This window comes from Tachysurus vachellii, chromosome 26 (genome assembly GCF_030014155.1).
Source record: "Tachysurus vachellii isolate PV-2020 chromosome 26, HZAU_Pvac_v1, whole genome shotgun sequence".
NCBI classification, from domain to species: domain Eukaryota; kingdom Metazoa; phylum Chordata; class Actinopteri; order Siluriformes; family Bagridae; genus Tachysurus; species Tachysurus vachellii.
The window spans coordinates 2,546,814-2,560,244 of record NC_083485.1 but is presented as its reverse complement, the minus strand read 5'-3'; the positions used below and the strand labels follow the sequence as shown (position 1 = coordinate 2,560,244).

The following is a 13,431-nucleotide window of genomic DNA, read 5'->3' as shown; positions in this document are numbered from 1 at the left end:
ACAGCTGTTTGTATTCTCCCAGCACTCAAGCTTTACAATCAGAAATTGAATCCTTTCTTAACACTCTGGACCTTTCCTCAATAACCACAGAAGAATCAAACTTTTTAGAACAAGCCATCACCGTTGAAGAACTCAGCAAAGCATTAGAAAACATGCCAAATAACAAATCACCTGGACCCGACGGACTACCGGCAGAATTTTACAAACACTTTTGGGATATTTTATCACCAACCTTTAATAGATTACTCACAGAAATTCAAAGTACATCTACCATTCCTACACATATGAACACAGCACTTATCACTGTCTTCCTGAAACCAAACAAGGACCCAACACATCCCTCTAGTTATCGCCCACTATCATTAATCAATACTGACCTGAAAATTATCACAAAGACTCTAGCAACCAGGATTGAAACAGTTATGCATTCACTAATTCATCCAGACCAGACAGGCTTCATCATGAACAGAAACGCAACAGATAATGTTCGCAGACTCTTCAACCTTATCAATATCGCACAGCCACAGGAAACCATAATCGCATCATTAGACGCAGAAAAAGCATTCGACAAGGTCAATTGGACATTCTTATTCACCACCCTTCATAAATTTGGTTTTGGAAACTCATTCATCCAATGGATTACAACCCTATACACTTCCCCAAAGGCAACAGTTGTCACAAATGGGATCACTTCACCAAGTTTCACCTTGCACCAAGGAACTAGACAAGGTTGTCCACTCTCTCCATCCCTTTTTGCCATATTCATAGAACCACTTGCTGTAGTAATACGCCAAAACCAAAAAATTAAAGGAATTCAAGTCAACAAATTTCAACACAAAATTAGTCTTTATGCAGATGATTTATTATTATATTTACAAACTCCATCCCAATCACTCCGCGAAACATTCAACGTCATTAATGAATTCTCTAAAGTCTCTCATTATACAATTAATTGGAACAAATCAACTATACTTCTGCTATCAGGAGACGGTGTGGACTCTGCAATTCATGATCTCTCCTTCCCCTTTAACATTGGCAACATCAAGTACTTAGGTATTTCAATCTCCCCTAAGATGTCAGAACTATACAATCTCAATTATGCCCCACTTCTCAAGAGTATAGAAGATGATTATAAACGATGGAACAAGCTCCCACTTACACTCATAGGCCGTATCGCAACAGTTAAAATGAAGACTCTCCCACAGATTAATTACCTATTCTCAATGATTCCGACTACTCCGAAAGACTATTGGTTCAAAAAACTAGACTCTCTCACCACTCAATTCTACTGGAAAGATAAAAAACCGAGGATAGCACTTACAACACTCCAAAACTCAAAACAGTTAGGCGGACTTGAAGCACAAAAATTTCTTGCACTATTACCTGGCAAACTAACTACAGCACTTATATAAATGGACTCAACAACATACATATTCCAACTCATGGCTTGATCTTGAGCAATATCTGTGCTCCCGAATTCAATCGCAGACCTTCCCTTTTTACCACAGTCAATCAAAAAACTAGACTTCTTTAATAATATTACAATATCAACAACTCTGGCAGCCTGGTGGAAAACCAATAAAATTACAAAATCACTTTTAGCACCATGTAGATACACCCCAATTTGGCACAACCCTGACTTCCGTCTTCACAATGAATTGATCCATTTTCCTAAATGGCAGCAAAAGGGCATCACCCACCTCCACCACATATTTGAAAATCACAAATTTATGCCATTCACCTCAATTATCCAGAAATTTGAGATCGAGAAAGACCAATTTCTTCACTATCAACAGCTTAAATCTTTACTCAAAAGTAAAATAACTTTAACTAATACCTTACAGCCTTCTAAAACCAGTGAACAGTTAATGGAAATATCCAACCACCCAAGAAAACTCATATCTAAACTTTACAGACTCATCACTTCATCTAACCCCACAATTACCCTGCCCAAGGAAAAATGGGATATTGACCTCACGCTACCTTCAGACCCGGATTTATGGACACAGATCTGTAGAAACACCTTCAACATGACCACCAACACCAATTTACAACTCATACAATATAAAACCATCCATAGAACCCACATCACTCAGAGTAAACTATTTAAAATGGGACTATCTGACAGATATTTACTCACAGTGCACCTCTGGGAACACAGACACCTATCTCCATGCTACCTGGCTATGCCAGCCTGTTCACTCTCTCTGGACTGCAGTAACTAACACACTGTCTTCAATCCTGGACTGCAGAGTACCACTGTCTCCTATACTCTGTCTTCTAGGAGTTATTTCAGATACCCCCATTCCTCTCAAATATAAAACCTCAGTCCTTGTCTCTCTAGCTGTCGCTAAGAAAATAGTCTTTCAAAACTGGAAATCGAAATCATCTTGTCATATCAACCATTGGACTAATCTAATCACAGAATTCATTTTGACAGAAGAAACCATTGCGCATAAAAATAATAATATATCTGCCTGTAAAGAAACCTGGAAACCATTCATAGTCTCTCTACAAATTCAACAGTTAATGTGAACCAAATGCATTCCCATTACCCTCTTTCCCATTTTTCACTTCAACCATCCCTATCTTTACCCCCAATAATAACTAATAGACACACGTACAGATATACCAACCCTACACTCATAAATTCTTGCCTGTCTGTCTGTTTCTGTCTGTCTATATCTGTCTCTGTCTGTTTGTTTGTCTGACTGTCTCTATCTCTCTGTCTGTCTTTGTCTTTCTATTTGTCTGTTTATGTCTGTCTATGTCTGCCTGTCTGTCTGTCTTTCTGTTTTCTGTCTCTATCTATCTGTCTGTCTGTCTTTGTCTGTCTATCTATGTCTGTTTATGTCTGTCTGTCTGTATATGCGTACCTAGCTGATGTGTACCCCCCTGAAATCCCTTTTTTTTTTCTTTACATTTTTTATGTTTTCATATGAATAAATATAAAGTTGTCCTCCGAAGTCAAGGGGTGGTGGCTGGGCAAAAAAAAAAAAAAAAAAAAAAGAAGTTCGCTCTTATTCTCCACTCATTCTGTCAGTGCAGTTCATTTAAACACTAGTGACTGGTTAACCTTAACAAGCTACTGCTAGTGTTATCTAAAATCATACACACAATAAATTAGTATGAATCTGAGTTAGTGTTAGCTGCCTTAGTCAACCTCATTAACACTGTCCTGTTAATTATCACCATATAAATCTTATAAAACACATTTATTGTAGGAAAAATATGGAGAAGATATTAAGATTAACTGAGTTCATAAAAATGACTGTGGAGCTGTAAATTAAATGAAAGTTTGGATCATGTTCCATTCACTAACAAGGGAACTGGAGGAGTTAATAATTGTACTGCAGACAGCCACTAGAGGGCGTCAGAGGCATTTTGTCTTCACATTATTTTCTTTATGAGATTCAGATTGTGTGTTCTGTAAATGTGAGTTTGAATAATGTAATAAAATGTTGTACAGAAAACACAGCTCATGTTAGAGATTTTAATCTGTTTAAAATAATAGTGAGTGTGTTTGTTTGATATTTGTGTATTTGCGTGATGGTGGGATGTGGTGAAATAAAATGTAAGTCACTCTGGATAAGATTGTCTGCTAAATGGCATAAATGTAAATGTAAATATCGATTCTTCCCTGATTAATACTTTCTATTTTAAAATATAGTGATAAATGATTTAATCATTCAGAAGCACTAACCTAGAGCTCTGAGCACCAAGATAGATTTGGATCAGATCACATGTAACATGTATATAAATGAAAAGAGTCCATTTTAAGACACACAGAAACAGTTCATTAGGAATCTGCAGTCTGGCTGAATTCATTCATACTGGTAAAAATCTTTGTGTGTAAACACGACTAATGAAAGATGAGAGTCTACATTGTAGTGGGAGTCGTTCAGTTTCTCATTTCATGTTATTAACACAGTTACAAGGACAATACAGTTTGTGTTCTCCAGGTCTGTACCTTACTGTGTTAGTTTTAAAACAAATCATGTTGGAAAAGTCCAACACTACAACCTGTAACTCCTGATATTAGTCTCCACTCTGAATTTACAGACTTACAGCAGTAGAGAAATACAAACACAGCATGTTAGCAGGAGCTAAGCTGACTACATGACGAGCTAATCTGTGTTCTCTGGACTGTTATACATCTCACATTAGTCACTAGACAGATATACTTACACCAAAAGTCTTAATCATCAGCCTGACTGTGTTTTTTTCCTCTACCTTTAACCTAAATGTGTGTAGTTTGGTTCTCAGTGCTGTATTTGGCAGTGATGTAGTCTGATCTACTGGATATTCAGAAATTGTTATAATTTAAATGTCACATTTTGTGTGTAATTTAATTTCCTTTCTGATGTAAAAAATGTCTTTGTTTTAGTTTAAACTGATATTCAGTCAATCTCTGATTAATAGATAAATAAATTTAGATAAATAAATCCCTAGTTACTTCATATTTGTACAAGCTGCTGCTTTTAAGCCCTTGTGCAGGTGTGTAGAAGAGTGAAAAATAGAGTTACTGTTAATTCAACTCAGATGATCTTCACTCCACATTAGCAGCCTGTATACTGAATCTCACACTGAATACTGAGTGTGTTTATGTACTGAGATGAGAAGCACAGATGATGATGTGGAGTTTATACAGTGTGGAGATCAGGAACACTTACCCATAAATACTGTAATCTCTTCTGTTCTGTCTCCATCAGTGACCTGACAGAGGTAATATCCTAAATCTGACCATGTACAGTTTCTCAGCTGTAAGGAGACGTTTCCTCTCTCCAGCTCCTGAGTGAACAGACTCACTCTGCCCTCATAACCTCTCCCCTCTGTCACCTTACTGTTCTTATAAACACAAACACAGTCTGTCCCCTTAAACCACCGGATCTCCAAGTCAACAGCACTGATTTCAGGAGAGAGTCGACATGAGAGAGTGACAGCAGAGTCATTAAACTCTGCTCTGGGAGCAATGAGTTTAAACTCATCTGTGTGGGAAAACACACACGCACACACACACGCACACGCACACGCACGCACGCACGCACGCACGCACACACACACACACACACACAATTAGATTAATCTTCAATCTTCAATTTTGTATTAATAAATTCGTTCTTTGAAATATAACTTACTGCTTGCGGTCGCCATCTTTATCTCTTTCTGTAGATTCAGACTAATAAAATCCCAAACACACACACACAGAGAGAGAGAGAGAGAGAGAGAGAGAGAGAGAGAGAGAGAGAGAGAGAGAGAGAGAGTCCTCATGTATAACACAAATACATGATAAGAAGGTAAGGAATTACACACAATTGGATTAGTTTGAGATTAGCTTGTACTTTATCATGATGCTAACTCCTCTTACCTTTCCTGTTCCTCATATAAACACATCTGATACTTTAACTGAAGTGTTTCCACATTTCAGAGCGCCACATATTCGGTATTTAACTCATTAGGGTTTAAACACCGTGTTTAAAATGTCCCCTGTCTACATATACACATATATTCCTCCTGTATCAGTCCGTTACAGCAGGAAGTGTAATGGCTCCGCCCCTTCGCCTCTGATAACCACGCCCCTGGGTTCAGCCTTATTACGGAGACGAAGAAATCCCAGGCAAAAGTACAAGCTGGAGGGTGAAAGCCCAATGCCCCCAGCCCCACATCACACCCACCCCCAACTAATCAGAACCGCACATGGCAGGGACTAGTATGTCACAGCCAATCAGGGTCCAGAAGCAGTGAAGAGAGAGAGAGAGAGAGAGAGAGAGAGAGAGATTTAAATATAATCTTATAAGTATTTTATTTATATTTGATATTAGTCTGTGTTGCTGCCTCTTCCTGACCCCCCTCCTCCCAATCATGTGTGATTATTGATGGTGTATCATTGAGGATGGCTTCAGACAAAGAAGGTCAGTGGATTCATGACTGTTGGAAGTTAAAGAGAGGTGACCAAGAAGGGTGTAATTCTGATGTATTATTTTGAGTGGAAGTAGACAAGTTTTCCATGGCGATGTACTCTATTAGTAAATTTTTCCAAGTTGTAATGTGTATGGTGTTCCTCGATTTCCAGTTCATGAGGATAGTTTTCTTGGCGATAGTCACCTAATATACAGAGGGAGGGAGACAGCAGGATGTGACAAACCATAAGGTTGGATAGTGAGTCAGTAACGTTTTCCCAGAATTTTATAACTGAGGTGCAATGCCAAATAGCGTGTAAATATGTAGGTGTCTGGGTGTTTTGTGTGCAATGTGAGCATGTTTCTGAAGTAAAACCCATTTTAAATAATTTCTGTCCAGTTAGGTGAAATCTATGAAGTACTTTATACTGTATAAGTTGTAAGTTGGTGTTTTTTGTCATGAAGTAGATATTTTTGCAGATTTGTGTCCAGAAAGTGGCTTTCAGAGCAATGGATAAGTCTGATTCCCATTTAGCATTGGGTCGGCTTAATGTGTTGTCTGATCTGGATATTATTTTATATATTTTGGAGAGTAGTTTTTTTGGGGAGGTTATATTAATTAGTTCTGAGATTGGAGGGGAAAGGTCTAGATTAATTGTCTGAGTGTCGATTTTTGATTGAATAGATGATTTGATTTGTAAATATTCCAAAAAACAATTACTCCCAGTGTCGTATTTCTGGACCAAGTGGGAAAATAGTGCCAAGTTGTTATTAAGGAGGATGTGTTGAAGTTGTGTGATGCCCTTATCTACCCATGTGCGTAAGTTGAGTGGCTTCTTATTAACTATAAAATCTGGGTTATTCCAGATCGGGGTGTATTTAGATAGTGCAAGAGGGGTGTTTGTGATTTGTTGAAATTTCCACCAGGCTGTCAGAGCTGCGGCTTTTCTTGGTGATTTAAAACAGTGATGCTTTTTGATTGTCTGACTATAGAAAGGTAATTCTGAAATGTTAATATCTTTACAAATTGACTGTTCAACATCTAGCCATGTGCTTTCTGATGGGTTAGGATGAATCCATTTGTATATGTTTTGGAGCTGATTGGCCAAAAAGTAGTGGTAGAAATGTAATGCTTCCAGTCCTCCTTGTGTTTTTGGTTTCTATAGTGTAGCGTATTATTTTTTCAATAGAATTTAGTGACGATTGAATCTAGTGATGGGGGCATGGTGGCTTAGTGGTTAGCATGTTCGCCTCACACCTCCAGGGTTGGGGGCTCGATTCCTGCCTCCGCCTTGCGTGTGTGTGGAGTTTGCATGTTCTCCCCGTGCCTCAGGGGTTACCTCCGGGTACTCCGGTTTCCTCCCCCGGTCTAAAGACATGCATGGTAGGTTGATTGGCATCTCTGGAAAATTGTCCGTAGTGTGTGAGTGAATGAGAGTGTGTGTGTGCCTTGCGATGGGTTGGCACTCCGTCCAGGGTGTATCCTGCCTTGATGCCCGATGACGCCTGAGATAGGCACAGGCTCCCCGTGACCCGAGAAGTTCGGATAAGCGGTAGAAAATGAATGTGTTGTGTAAAAGGACTGCTGCATTATGTCTAAATGTTAACATTTATTCATTTTTCTACTACACAGCAAATGGACCCATTTGATAATGAACTTGGACCAGTGACATCTAGGTTGTTCACCACTGGACTGACCAAAGCCGTACTTGTTAGCATGTATAAAGACAAGACATCAGTAATGCCTCACATATTTTGGGAAACTGTTGCTCAGAATTCTGCCATGATGTTAAGTTAGAATGGTTTCTCAAATTTAGCAAAGAATTCAGTGATTACATTGACTGTGACATCACAACAATTGTGCAAGAATATGACAAAATTCAAGATCATGATACTACAGAAATGATCCTTCAACTTCAAGTCATAAATTTGCAGCATCCTTAGAATGAAAATATACAAGTGAGCACTGCACTAATACTTAGTAAATCATTTATTTGTACTTAATCAAGCATTCTTAACAACTGTTTCGAGTTCTGTATTATATGGATCTGTTGTTAAGCTGAAGACCCTCTGCCATTAAAGGTGCCTGATATAATGACAGAATATCAGTACACTGGTGTGTTATCTACAGGAAGGAGGAAAAAGATTGTCACTATCTGCATTGGTGATCTTGCTGCAAAGCATGAATTTTAAGTTTTTCCATTTATTATTCAATTTTATTGTAAAGGTGACATCTTAGACTTCACTGGTAATGACTGCTCACAGCATTTACATGTAAATGATCACATGGCAAATGTGGGTGTTGTGAGATTCAGAGGATTAAACATACTTGGATATATAACAAACTAATAGTACACATTATGTAACTGAATGCTTTTCATCTTTTGGGTTTTTGTTGGTTTACATTGTAATGCTGTTTCCATTTTTTTTTTGTCTCAAACAGCTACCCCTCAACTGTAGACCAGCTAAATCTGGCTAAATCTTTGATTGGAGTTTTTCCTTCTCTGAATCTCAGAATATTTGGAGAGAATGACGGATATGCAAGTACTAAATCTTGTACAAACTGAATCTCATAATTTCTCATAATCAACATACAAACATGATCTCTGCTGAAATGTCTGAATATTCTGTTGATATAAGTTTGTGCCTATCAAAATTTTATTTTGCAATTATTTGTGTTTGTAGGAACATCTATATGACCCTGTCTCCCATAAAGGATTGATCGAAATGAAACTTGGAATATGAAGCAGCATCTTGAGGAGGGACATTGAAACGAAAACATAAAATTCCCTGCAGCGTTTCACTTGGAGCATCAGTAACTCTGTCATCGGCTGATGAAGACCCAAGTGAATGATTGACTGTCATCAAGAGAATAAAACCTTCATCTGAGAACATCGCTGCTATCAGAACATCAATGGAAAAGACCTTCAACCATCACAGGTTCATGAGTCCAACACAGTAAATGTAGGTGGACATACATACAGAACAGGGAGCATTGTGATGTTGTCAGCTAGTTCTGAACAGGAACCAATCTTTGGAGAAGTTGTTCATTTATTCCCAAAGGTGGACAAAAACATTGTGTTGACTTTTGTGAGGATTGTTAATGTTATTTATTTTGATGATCACTTTTACTCGTATGCTGTGGAAAAGATGGAAGAATATAGACTTGTAAAAATTCTTTCTGGTCTGTCAGATTCCAGACCACTTGATATCACAACTACATCAATCCAAGATACAAAGTGTTTTAATAAGTAAAATAAGATTTTAGAAAGTATAGGATGGAGTTGTGGGTTATGTTGCCTAATGAAATTGTACATATTTTATACTGCTTTAAATTGTCTTGTTATATTTATATTGTTATTAAATTGACATGTTATATTTTGAATTTGAAAAATTTATTGTCAAGGATTGATGTTGTGTCCACAATAAATGTATAAATTTTTGTCATGACTTGATTATCAAATAAAAATACATTTTTAGTGCAAGTATTTTACTTCTTATAAGTATATTGTAAGTAAGTATAAGTATATTGTAAGTGTAAGTATATTTTTGTTCTTAACACAACATGCCCCTGTCTATCACTGACAACAAGCACTTTGTTCACTTTCTCTCCATTATGGACACAAAATATACTGCAGTGAGCCACAGAACCATCACCTCTAGACTTGACACTGTGGTGTCTGAGAGACAATCAAAACTAATAAGTGAAATGGCCACAGTTATAAATCTGTCTGTCACTGTGGACATCTGGTCAGACAGAAGAATGAGAGGCTACCTTGGCTTCACCACTCACTGGATGAACACTGCAGCAGATGCTGTAACGTTGAAATTATACCACCTCAGCAGTTCCACAGACTAATCACCACCATGCCACACCGAATTGAGGCAGTAATTAAAGCAAAAGCCCCTACCAAGTGTTGAGTACATATACAGTAAATGAACATACTTTCCAGATGGACAACAATTCACTAAAAAAAATTTTTATTAGTCTTATGAAGTATTCTAATTTTTGGAGAATTGGTGGGTTTTTGTTAATTGTGAGCCAAAATCACCACAATTAAAATTACCACAATTAAAAGTAGATAAGCTACTTCTGTGTGTACTAACATTATATAATACAAGAGTTTCACTATTTCAGTTGAATTACTGAAATAAATGAACTTTTCCATGACATTCTAATTTATTGAGATGAACCTATATTGCTGTATTATATAGACAGTATAAAAAAAAAAAACACAAAAAACACTATGCTTAATTCTAAGAGAAAAAGAGCAACTGAAAAAGATCAGATTTATTACAAAGTCATTATCAAGACATTTTAAGTAGAAATTTGAGGGAAAATACATGATGACTATGAGTAGTAGTACAGTAGAAAATCTAATCAGTGAAATCAGTGATTTAAAAAATTAACATCAAATATTAGTAATTGTTTTCTTTTTTTTTCAACTTGTGGTATATAAACAGGTTTAAACAAGATACTAAATATAAATCATCGTATAGTTAGTTTAGTTATTGTACAGCCGTTAATGAATAAAATCTAAAAAACTAATGAAAGCACAAGGCAAAAGTTTAGAAAAATGACAAAAAAAAACCTGAAAAACTATTTACACTAATTACAGCCATTAATCTTTTTGGATAAGTTTTAGATGGTGTAGTGTATCTACATATGACCAGTTCTTTCCTCTCTGCCCAGGATGGTGTTTCCTGTAGCATTCTTCCCAGACCTCATCCGCCTAGGCAGCACCAGTGTAAGTTTGCAGCAGGAACTGGTGCTGGATTATGTGGACTAGTCTCAAACTAAAAATGAACAAAATGAATCATTTAATACAGAAACACTTACTGCATTACAGTGATTACACTAATCAATCAATCAATAATAATAATAATAATAATAATAATAATAATAATAATAATAAGGGGGCACGGTGGCTTAGTGGTTAGCACGTTCGCCTCACACCTCCAGGGTTGGGGGTTCGATTCCCGTCTCCGCCTTGTGTGTGTGGAGTTTGCATGTTCTCCCCGTGCCTCGGGGGTTTCCTCCGGGTACTCCGGTTTCCTCCCCCGGTCCAAAGACATGCATGGTAGGTTGATTGGCATCTCTGGAAAATTGTCCCTAGTGTGTGATTGCGTGAGTGAATGAGAGTGTGTGTGTGCCCTGCGATGGGTTGGCACTCCGTCCAGGGTGTATCCTGCCTTGATGCCCAATGATGCCTGAGATAGGCACAGGCTCCCCGTGACCCGAGGTAGTTCGGATAAGCGGTAGAAAATGAGTGAGAGTGAGAGAGAGATATTAAGATGAACTGAGCTTATAAACATGACTGTGACATTTGTAATTTGTACAATGCAAACATTGCAAAAACACTTTATTACTACATGTAGTCAAAACTAAATTTCAATTATTGTAAATAAGTAATTATTATTATTGCTGATGTAGTATATTTTTCCTCAAATACAGGTGGTTAGGGTTGAAATTCAGGTTATAGCTCTCCAGGTGCTCAAAGTGTTGAGGATAAATGAAAACATATATTTTACCTGAATTAAGGAAATCAACCAGAAAGGTTGTAGCTTGTCATATTCTTTACTGTGAGTAAGTTGCTGTGTGACATTTAAAGAGATTAATCTTAGTCTGGGGCGCCCCCTGCTGGGTAATGCTATATAAGCTATATATTGTAATTATTTAAAGGTGGTGTGTACGATGTTTGAAAGCCAATGTTGATATTTGAAATCACAAAAAAAAAAAAAAAACACGCCCCTAACCGAAATGGGTCCCATCCCTGTATTGATAGCTCCGCCCACGCATACATAAACACATATGTAACCCAGGCAACTAATGGAAAGAAATGTGTCTTTATCATAGCTGAAGTGAAGAACAATACGATTGCAGATAAACAAACAAGCAAAAATGACACACAAGCATAATCATGCAAAGAAGGGCATATATTAGTTCTATGAAACAAAGCAAAACCAACATTACTCACCTATCAAGAAGGAAAAAAGCAACCTCTGTGTCCCATCTCAGGCCTTCCCGCTCCTTCAGTTCTCTCCAGCCCTGGAAAGCTGATCCTATATCAACATGGGTCCTACTTCTTGCCTTATCGTAAGCCTTTCTTCGCTTTCTGCAGTAAGCTTTCTGCTAGTTAACTGAGGTAATTTGTTAGCTAGTTGGTGAACGACACTCATAGATATCTACACCTAGATGTCGCTTTGGGGTTCTAAAAATGCGCCATCTTGGAACAGGGGTCTTTTACTTCAAATTCATGGACGATGCCGGACTTCTGTGCTGCGTTTGGATGTTCAAATGAACGAAATCTAAAAACCAGATAGCAAGGGATTACGTTACACGAGTGAGAATGTGTTTTATGATATTGAATGTTACGAAATTATATTTCTTGTTACGTTGGTTTGTTTCAGTCCTTGGTTAACGACCACAGCTAATCCATGCTAGTTACCCATTAGTTTTTGACAGTTAGGAAAACAGACAATGTTTGTAGATTCCAAAGCTCTTAATAAGGACATTAAAAATTGACCCATGCTTTTTTGCTTTTAGGTGAAGACCCAACTTTATGTATGTTCTGTAAGATTTCCTTATCTGTCAAACATATTTTATTAGATTGTCCTGGACTTAACACAAGCAGAATGCTCTTTTATCAAGTTACTTCACTTAAGGACATTTAATGACATTATGCCTGAAAATGTTTTGGATTTTTTATCGTATGTTAATTAAAAATAAATTGTATAATATGACTTGTTTGTATATTTGTTTTGTTTTTATTGTGTTTATATTTTATGTGTTTTTGTAATTGAATTTTTGCCATGAAAATAGCTTTGATTGCTGACATGGTATTAAATAAAATAATTAGAATCTGTTTGTAGATTATCAAGTGATAAACAGCATTATAGCATTATATTTTGAAAAAGTAGATTATCTTAATATCAAAACGTTAAATTTTCTCTGGACTCAATGATAAATACACGTCTGACCGTTGGAACGAACCAAAAAAAACAAACTATAAAATCGCATTCATGACGATTCATGGTGATTTTATTTCTGTTAGACCTTTGCCTACATTGACGCTGATGCATTAAAGAGGAGGGGGTCCCCTGTTCCAAGATGGCGGCTCTATTGACGCATTCGTTCCAATGAACTGTCGTAGCCAAGGGCGACATCTAGTGTAGATTTCTATGAACTGCACTGAGGTAATTTTACTTTTAGAAATGTGTGTTGAACATTTTTTCAAAAAGATTTTGATACGATAGGTTAAATAAAAGTTATATTGATATTGACAGACTGAAAAAAAGCGATCAAATAAACAACTTTCTTGCCTTATTCATCTCTGCAGTTTTCCCTGAGGAAAAAAAAACAACTGATTCGGTTCTTTGAGTCAGCTCTTGCAATCGCCGTTTTGAGTTATACGCTGGGAGTCGACTCACAGTGTCGTTTAGTGATCGGACCGCCGAAAATTAACGGTTGAGTTTGTTTTTGAAAGGAAGTAAGCGGGTCTAGTTACAGTGAGAATTGAAGCCGTTTATA

At 37.1% G+C, this 13,431-nt stretch overlaps 1 long non-coding RNA gene across 1 annotated transcript; it reads right to left on the bottom strand.

Annotated features, from left to right (window-relative positions):
• Nucleotides 1–3,554: 3,554 nt before the first annotated feature.
• LOC132841234 (uncharacterized) lies at nt 3,555–5,545 on the bottom strand. Its single transcript, XR_009647879.1, has 3 exons — nt 5,369–5,545; nt 5,139–5,179; nt 3,555–4,988 (listed from the first exon to the last, which is right to left on the bottom strand). It is a non-coding gene; the product is annotated as an uncharacterized LOC132841234 (long non-coding RNA).
• Nucleotides 5,546–13,431: the final 7,886 nt, after the last annotated feature.